At 38.0% G+C, this 9379-nt stretch overlaps 1 non-coding gene across 1 annotated transcript; it reads right to left on the bottom strand.

Moving 5' to 3' along the window:
- Positions 1-4758: 4758 nt before the first annotated feature.
- LOC141663310 (small nucleolar RNA R71) lies at positions 4759-4865 on the bottom strand. The gene has a single exon (XR_012551389.1). It is a non-coding gene; the product is annotated as a small nucleolar RNA R71 (small nucleolar RNA).
- Between the last annotated feature and the right edge of the window lie 4514 nt (positions 4866-9379).

The raw sequence follows: 9379 nt of genomic DNA on the forward strand, positions 1-9379 counted from the left end.
GAGATAGAAAGTTGTTATATAGACATTCATCTTGAGTTACTTTCCTTGTTTGCACTCTTGAAGATGCATCACCAATGATCAGTTCAAATGGGTGATCTCTAGTCCATTTTCTCTATTGAGGTAGATTAGCTCTAGATGAAGAGGCCTCATTGTTGTCTTGATGTGTGACAAAGTTTTGATTAGAAGAAACTCCCCCTGAGTTTGTGGATCTTTGACTTGTAGTTGGGGTCCTTTTTGATTATGATCTGTATTGGCCCTCAATTTTTATTAATGATTCTACGGATGTTGAGTTTTTCCTTTCAATGAATGATGCAGATTGTCTTCCAACGGATGATGCACTTGGTCTTTCGACAGATGTTGAATTATGTGTTACATTAGTTGTAATTTTTTCTGCATTTTCCTTAGAAATTGGTTCTTGATCACTTTCATCATCACTGTCTTCACAAACCATCTCAACATTGTCAAATTTGAGGCTTTCATGGAAATCTCCATCTTGTAGTCCTTCAATCTTTTTATCATCAAACACAACATGTACAGATTCCATAAGAATGTTGGTTTTGAGATTGTAGATTTTATATGCTTTTCCTATTGTATATCCAACAAAAATGCCTTCATCTGCTTTGGCATCAAACTTTCCATGTTGCTCAGTTTAATTCCTTAAGATATAGCATTTACAGCGCAAAACATGAAGAAAGTTTAGTGTTGGCTTCCTATTCTTGAACAATTGGTAGGGAGTCATGCACTTTGTTTGATTAACCAAATAAATATTATGAGTGTAGCATGCAGTATTTACAGCTTCAGCCCAAAAATATGTTGGTAACTTTGATTCTTCTAGCATTGTCCTCTCAGCTTCAATAGGAGATCTGTTTTTCCTTTCTACCATACCATTTTGTTGTTGGGTTCTTGCTGCTGAGAATTCATGCATGATCCCATTCTCTTCACAAAATGATCTCATCACATAATTCTTAAATTTAGTTCCATTGTTACTCGTGATTCTTCTTACTTTGAAATCATGATGATTGTTAACTTGTCTTATGTGATTGATGATGATTTCACTAGCTTCATCTTTGGACTTGAGAAAGTATGTCCAATAGAACTTTGAGAAATTATCCACAATTACTAGACAATACCTTTTCTTTGATATTCACAATATGTAGGGGTGCTTGAGTCCATCCACTAGGGAAACCTCTTCAATGATGACATTATCCTTTGAAATCAAGCCATATCCTATAGTATAACCCTTACTGTCATCTCCAAAAGTGATAATTGGGCCAGCTCTTTCCTTTAAATCAGTGAGCATGGTAGAATCTCCAGTCATGTGCCTTGAGCACCCACTATCCAAATGCATAAAGATTCTTTCTGTTTCCCTGCACACAACAAAATCAAATCAAGTTGAATTTGGTACCCAAGTTTCCTTTGGTCCTGTTTTGTTATCCTTTTTCTAAGGTTTTTTAGGCTTGTCTTAATTTGACTTAGGCATTTGAGATTCATCCTGAGCCAATTGAATAAAACCCTTAAAACCATTCATCATTGTAGAATTATCATGCACAGGTTGATTAACATGGAAAGGCATATTTTTTGCAAACATGTTATTCCAGTAAGGCATGCTAAATGGCATTTGTGGCATACTAAATGTAGCATAGTAAAGATTTTGTGCAAATGGCATATTAGCAAACTGTGCATTCAAATTAAGCTAGCTTAGACAAATGCCCTACATTGACTCTCTTGTTCTGTTTCACTTGACTTGTTTCTCCGGGAACAAAGTTCTTAGAAACTAATCCATATTTTCATTCAATTAAGCTAGCTTAGCTTTGCTAACTGACTTTCTTTCAGTCAACGAATGTGATTCCTTGTCTTTCGACGAATAGTCCTTTTGGTCTTTCGATGGATAACTTTCATCATCCGTCGAATTCACATCCGTTGAAAGTCCTTCTACCAAATTAAAATCTATTTCACCTTGCTCTTTTTCCAGGCTTCATCATAGAAAGATTCTAGACCTTAAATTTTAGTAATCTGAGCATGGACATCTCTAGATGATTTCCATACCTTAATTACTTCTTGTTCTTATTCAAGCTGCTTTCTTAAAATCTTCTCTTTCTTTAAGGATTTAGTTAGTTCATCCTTAGCAATCTTGCATTCTATTCTCAATTTTTTAAACTCAATGAATTGAGTTTCTAGCACATTGTTTCTTTCACTCAAAAATAGATTGTTCTCTTTAATTTTATTATTTTCTTTAGTGAGAGACTTGAGTGTAACACGCAGATGGCATAATTCAGTAGATATGTCATTTATAGCATCATTACACTCAACTTTAGATGAATGTGCTAGGTTAGTGGTGATTACCTGATTGCTGGATGAACTGAATTCTGTTTCATCTGATTTGGCCATAAGTGCTAGATTGACATAGCTTGTATCTTCATCCTTTTCTAATCCATCTATAGCCCAGTCATTTTCTTGTGTGATGAAATCCCTTTCCTTTTGTTTGGGCAACTCAAAATATTTTTGTTTATTATCAACAGGCTCAAACTTTTTTTTACCAGAATCAAACTTTCTGCATTCATTTACAAAATGACCTGCCAAGCCACACTTGAGACATTTGAAATTGAACTTATCAACCATGTTTCTGTTTGACTTAGATGCTCCAAAATTCTTCTTGAATTTGAGCTTGTCAAATCTCCTGAATAGAAAAGCAAGATGCTCATTTATGTCATCCATGTCATCTTGACTAAGATTTTCCTCATGTTCAGCTACTAGTCCTTTTCCCTTGCCTTCACAAACTCTAAGGTTTGATGCAGATTCAACAGCTTCAACCTTTGTCTCCTTCTCCTTTTCTTGATCAGCAACTAATGCAATGGATCCTCCCTTCTTTCTTCCTTTCTCTAACTTCTCATCTTGCTCTATTTCAAGCTCATAAATCTTTAGAATCCCATACAGTCTGTCCAAGGTGAATTTCTTGTAATCTTGATAATTTCTCAATGAGACTGTCATATGCTTCCATTCCTTTGGCAGAGATCTAAGGAATTTGAGGTTTGAATCTTTTTTTAGATAGATCCTTCCATGCAATTTTAGAGCATTCAGTAATTTTTGAAATCTACTGAAAATGTCAGTGAGTGACTCACTTTCTTCACTATGAAAATGCTCATATTGCTGAATCAAGAGTTGTATTTTGTTTTCCCTTACCTGCTCAGTTCCATCACATATAACTTGAATAGTGTCCCAGACATCCTTAGCAGTTTTGCAATTTATAATGTTGTCAAATATATCACCATCAACACCATTAAACAAAATGTTCATGGCCTTTTTATCCTTATGAACTTGTTCAATATCAGGATCAGACCATTCTGCTCTAGGCTTTAGGATAGATGGTTCATTTCCTGTAGCAGCTCTCATAGGGACATGTGGACATTTCTCAATGCATTCCATATCATCTTGAGATAGGAGATGCAAGTGCATCTTCACCTTCCAATGGTGATAGTTGTCTTTGTCCAGAAATGGAATCTTTACTTTAACATCTTTTCTGCTCATCTTGTTAGTATTGTGATCTTTAAACTCTTAGTTCTTCAAGAGCTTGCTCTTATACCAATTGTTATTCCCAAATAATCTAAACAATAATTACAGAAGGGGGTTTGAATGTAATTCTGGCTTTTTTTAATTTTAAGAATAGTTCTACTATAAATATATAACTGTGTTTGATTTAGCAATGGTGCGGAATGAAAGTAGTAAAGAAATCAAATCCAAAGTAATCAAATACAAGTATTTATAAACTTTCTGGTGGATTGAACTTTTCCACCAGAGATATATATTAAGTTGTGAACTCTTTGTAACAAAATTGTTCATAGCTGCTTACAAGTTGAAATACAAGAACTGAGAAATTCTTTACAGATTTTGCCTTATCTATTTCTCAGGTAATTGCTTACTTACTTGGATACTATTCAACTTGCTACCCTTGGTTTATATATCACCATGTTACATGATAAAAAGACAAGATAATAAGATAAATTGTATCTAGTCTAACTTCATGCTGCTACACTTCTCTTTCCAGTATCTTTGAATATCTGCCGTTAAGCATGGAAATGGAAATGCTTCTTTGTTCTCTAAATCCTTCAAACAGGATGCCACATTCCATTTGCATACAACCAACGCATGTGACTTTCAAGTCACTATCAACTGCTCTTTTGAATTTGAACATCCGTTGGAACTTAGATTGATTATCCATTGGAAATCTGTTTGATCATCCGTTGAAACTCTGGTTGATCATCCGTGGAGACTTATGTTGATCATCCGTTGAAGCTTTATGAATCATCTGTTGAGACTGTTGTTTTGGCAGTTAACTCTATTTCATTTATACAAGATTACAAGGCATCTAATATTTATAATTCACCATCCTATCTTGTGTATCAATCTAGTAATCAACATGACTTAAACATTCTACAACACCTAGTTCACTAAGCCATATAAGTATGCAGAAATGTGCTACTAATCTTATTGTACATAAGCTACTCTTTCAACGGATGTTGAAATGATCATCCATTGAAAGCTACAAAATCACTTAATTAAAATCTACTTAGTGTTTTTTTTGAGTTAAGATCAAGTAGACAACATATTCCTAACAGTGCTATTAAGCTAAGGTTATCCCCACTCTCTCTGAGGGATAAAGCTAAGTGTTGGTTGCATTCTCTACCATCAGACTCTATCACCAAATGGGAAGATCTTGATCAAAAGTTTCTTACAAAGTTCTTTCCGATGGCAAAGACAGCTGCAATCAGGAATGCTTTTACTCAATTTGCGCAACAGTCTGGAGAGTCTTTGTGTGAGGCTTGGGAGCGATATAAGGAGATGCTTCGAAAGTGTCCTCACCATGGGATGCCTGACTGGATGATCATTAACTATTTCTATAACGGGTTTGGTGCAACTTCTAGACCCATGCTTGATGCATCATCAGGTGGAGCCTTATGGGATAAGAGCTACGATGAAGGTTATGAGTTGATTGAACTGATGGCTGCTAATGAATACCAGAACCCAACTCAGAGACTACCTCGAGGCAAGGTAGCAGGAATTTTGGAGGTGGATGCATCTACTGCTATAGCTGCTCAGCTTAAGGCTTTGACGATGAAGGTGGATTCTTTGGCTAATTATGGAGTTAATCAAATCTCTAGTGTCTGTGAGCTTTGTGTTGGTGCCCATGAGACTGATTAGTGTGCTATTTCTAGTGAATCATCTCAGTTCGTGAGCAACTTTTAGCGATCGGAACAACATGTGCCAGCTACCTATCATCCTAATAACCGCAATTATCCTAATTTCAACTGGGGCAACACTCAGAATGCGGTTCAACAACCTTATCAGCAATACCCAGCTAAGCAGTACAACCCCCCCCCCCGGTTTTCAGCAACCGCAATATGCACCAAGACAGCAACTTCAGCTGCAACAAGCTAATGAAAAATCTGAATTAGAGGAGTTGAAGCTTATGTGCAAAAGCCAAGATATTTCTATCAAGACCTTGGAATATCAAATTGGACAAATTGCCAATGCCTTTCTAAATCGTCAACCGGGTACACTACCTAGTGACACTGAAGTACCAGGAAAGAGGGAAGCTAAGGAGCAGGTGAAGACAATCACTTTGAGGTCTGGAAAGGTTGCGAATCCCAAACAAACTCAAGTTTCGAATGAAGAAGCTGGGGATGAAGAAGATGTAGAGCAGCAGGAAGCAGAAGTGGAACCAAGGAAGACTACTGTTGAGCACACTCCTCCTGAGGGTAATACAGGGGAGAAACAGATTATCCTTCACCGCCTTTTCCTAAGCGACTGTAGAAGAAAAAGCTGGATAAGCAATTTGAGGAGTTTCTAGAGGTGTTCAAGAAACTTCATATCAACATACCTTTTGCTGAGGCTCTTTAGCAGATGCCTAGTTACGTAAAGTTTATGAAGGGTATTCTCTCTCGGAAAGTGAAGCTAGCTGATTTAGAGACTGTTACTATCACGGAGGAATGCAGTGTTGTGTTGTAATAGAAGTTGCCTCCAAAGCTAAAAGATACTGGAAGCTTCACTATTCCGTGTATTATTGGAAAAGTGTCTTTCGACAGATGCTTATGTGACTTGAGAGCTAGCATCAATCTGATGCCTATGTCAATCTTCAAGAAGTTGAACTTGCCTGATCCAAAACTGACTTATATGACTTTGCAGTTGGTCTATTGTTCTATTACATATCCTCGAGGTATTGTGGAGGATGTCTTGGTCAAGGTTGATAAACTCATCTGCCCTGCTGATTTCGTAATTCTTGATTTCGAGGAGGATAAGGAGATTCCCATAATCTTGGGGAGACCCTTCTTGGCAACTGGCCGTACCTTGATAGATGTGTAGAAGGGTGAGCTTACAATGTGAGTGCTGGATCAGGATGTAACTTTTAATGTGTTCAATGCTATGAAATTTCCTACGTAAAATGAGAAGTGCTTAAAGGTGGAGTTGGTCGATCTTGTGGTGACTTCAGAACTTGATCAATTTGCAAAGGTTCGATGCCTTAGAGAAGGCCTTGTTGGGGAATTCAGATAGTGAAGATGACGAAGGTGGGGAGCAATTGCAAAATCTTAATGCTTCTCCTTGGAAGAGGAAGATTGATATGCCTTTTGCATCTCTTCGAATGGAGGAATTGAACAAAGCTCCTAAATGCCTCAAGTCATCTATTGAGGAAGCTCCTACTCTTGAGCTTAAGCCTTTACCTGAACATATGAGGTATGCTTTTTTAGGTGATGCATTTATTCTGCCTGTGATTATTGCTTCTGACCTTTCAGCTAGCGATGAGGAGAAGCTCTTGAAGATTCTAAGAGAGTTCAAATCGGCAATCAGGTGGACCATAGCAGATATTAAGAGAATCAGCCCTTCTTATTGCATGCATTAAATCCTGCTAGAGGAAGGTAGCAAGCCCACGGTTGAGCAGTAAAGAAAACTTAATCCAATCATGAAGGAAGTAGTGAAGAAGAAAATTCTTAAGTGGCTTGATGCAGGGATTATCTATCCTATTTCTGACAGTTCTTGGGTGAGTCCAGTTCAGTGTGTATCGAAGAAATGAGGTATCACGGTTGTTGCTAATGAGAAGAATGAGTTAATTCCTACTCGAATAGTCACGGGATGGAGAGTTTGTATGGACTATAGGAAGTTGAACAAGGCCACTAGGAAGAATCACTTCCCTCTGCCTTTCATTGACTAGATGCTCGACAGATTGGCTGGTCACGGGTACTACTGTCTTCTGGATGGCTATTTGGGTTATAATCAGATTTGTATCGCTCCGAAAGATTAAGAGAAGACTACCTTCACTTGTCCACTTGGTACTTTCTCCTTCAGACGAGTTTCTTTTGGTCTGTATGGTGCACCAGCCACATTTCAGAGATGTATGATGGCCATCTTTTTTGATATGATTGGTCAGAATGTGGAGGTGTTCATGGATGACTTTTCTGTATTTGGTGATTCTTTTGATGAATGCTTACAGAATCTAGGACATGTTCTTAAGAGGTGTGTTGAGACCAACTTGGTTCTTAATTGGGAGAAATGTCACTTTATGGTACGACAGGGCAATATTCTTGGGCACAAGGTCTCTAGTAAAGGTCTTGAGGCTGATAAAGCCAAGGTGGGGTCATTGAAAATCTTCCTCCACCAATTTATGTTAAGGGAATTCACAGTTTCCTTGGTCATGCAGGTTTCTATAGGCGTTTCATCAAGGACTTCTCTAAGATTTCAAAGCCATTATGTAGTTTTCTAGAGAAAGATCTCCCTTTCAAGTTTGATGACGAGTGTCTTGCCGCTTTTGAGATATTGAAAAAGAGTTTAATCACGTCACCTGTCATAACTGCACCTGACTGGAATGAACCTTTTGAGATGATGTGCGATGCAAGTGACTATGCAGTTGGAGCAGTTCTTGGGCACAGAAAGAACAACATATTTCATGTGGTCTACTACGTTATTAAGACCTTGAATGGTGCTCAACTGAATTATACTACTATGGAGAAAGAACTTTTGTCTATTGTCTATGGTTTTGAAAAATTTTGATCTTATCTACTTGGGACTAAAGTGACAGTTTTCACTGATCACGCTGCAATTCGTTATCTCATCTCGAATAAGGACTCAAAGCCTAGATTGATCAGATGGGTTCTTTTACTTCAAGAATTTGAATTAGAGATCAAACACAGAAATGGGATTGAAAATCAAGTCGTTGATCACCTATCTCGTTTAGAAAACTCTAATGCTACCTCACTGGACAAGACATTGATAAATGAGTCTTTTCCCGATGAGCAGCTGTTTGGAGTGCAAGAGGAAGAACCGTGGTTTGCAGACATTGTGAACTACCTTGTGAGTAATATCATGCCTCCCGACTTATCATATGCTCAAAGCAAGAAGTTTCTACATGAAGTGAAGTGGTATATGTGGGATGAGCCGTTTCTTTTTCGACAAGGAGATGACCAAATCATCAGGAGATGTAATCCTTACAGCAAAACGGGGGGGATCTTGCGAGATTGCCACTCAACGGCTTATGGAGGACACTATGGTGGAGAAAAGACAACAGCTCGTATTCTTCAAGCAGTTTTCTTTTGGCCAACCTTGTTTAAAGATGCTCATCAGCTCGTTTCGAAATGTGATCGATGTCAATGTGTGGGTAATATGTCTAAGAGGGATGAGATGCCTCTTAATGTGCTTCTCGAGGTTGAAGTATTCGATGTTTAAGGAATTGATTTCATGGGGCCATTTGTCTTATCTTGTAACAATCAGTATATCTTGTTGGCGGTTGATTATGTGTCGAAATGGGTTGAAGTTAAGGTATGGCCAATGAACGATGTAAAGGTGGTGCTTAATTTTCTTCACAAGCAGATATTCACAAGGTTTGGAACTCCAAGAGTCATAATCAGTGATGAAGGGTCGTATTTTTGCAATTGCAAGTTCACTGCTATGATGCAAAGGTATAATATGAATCATCGCATTGCTACGGCTTATCATCCTCAGACAAATGGTTAAGCCGAGGTGTCTAACAGAGAGATTAAGTGCATTTTAGAGAAAGTTGTGTGTCCATCAAGGAAGGATTGATCTTTGAAGCATGATGAAGCTGTTTGGGTATATAGAACAGCATACAATACTTCATTGGGAATGTCTCCGTTCCAGTTGGTTTATGGTAAGGGGTGTCATTTGCCTGTGGAGCTCGAGCATAAGGCATATTGGGCGTTGAAGAAGTTGAATCTTGACTGGGATGCAGCTGGAAAGAAGAGGATGCTTCAATTGAATGAACTCGACGAGTTTCGACTTCAAGCTTATGAGAACAATAAAATGTATAAGGAGAAAGTCAAGAGGTGGCACACGATAGGGGTCTAGTACTCAAATCATTTGTGCCGGGACAACAAGT

The sequence above is a fragment of the Apium graveolens genome, chromosome 5 (genome assembly GCF_009905375.1).
Source record: "Apium graveolens cultivar Ventura chromosome 5, ASM990537v1, whole genome shotgun sequence".
Classification (NCBI taxonomy): Eukaryota; Viridiplantae; Streptophyta; class Magnoliopsida; order Apiales; family Apiaceae; genus Apium; species Apium graveolens.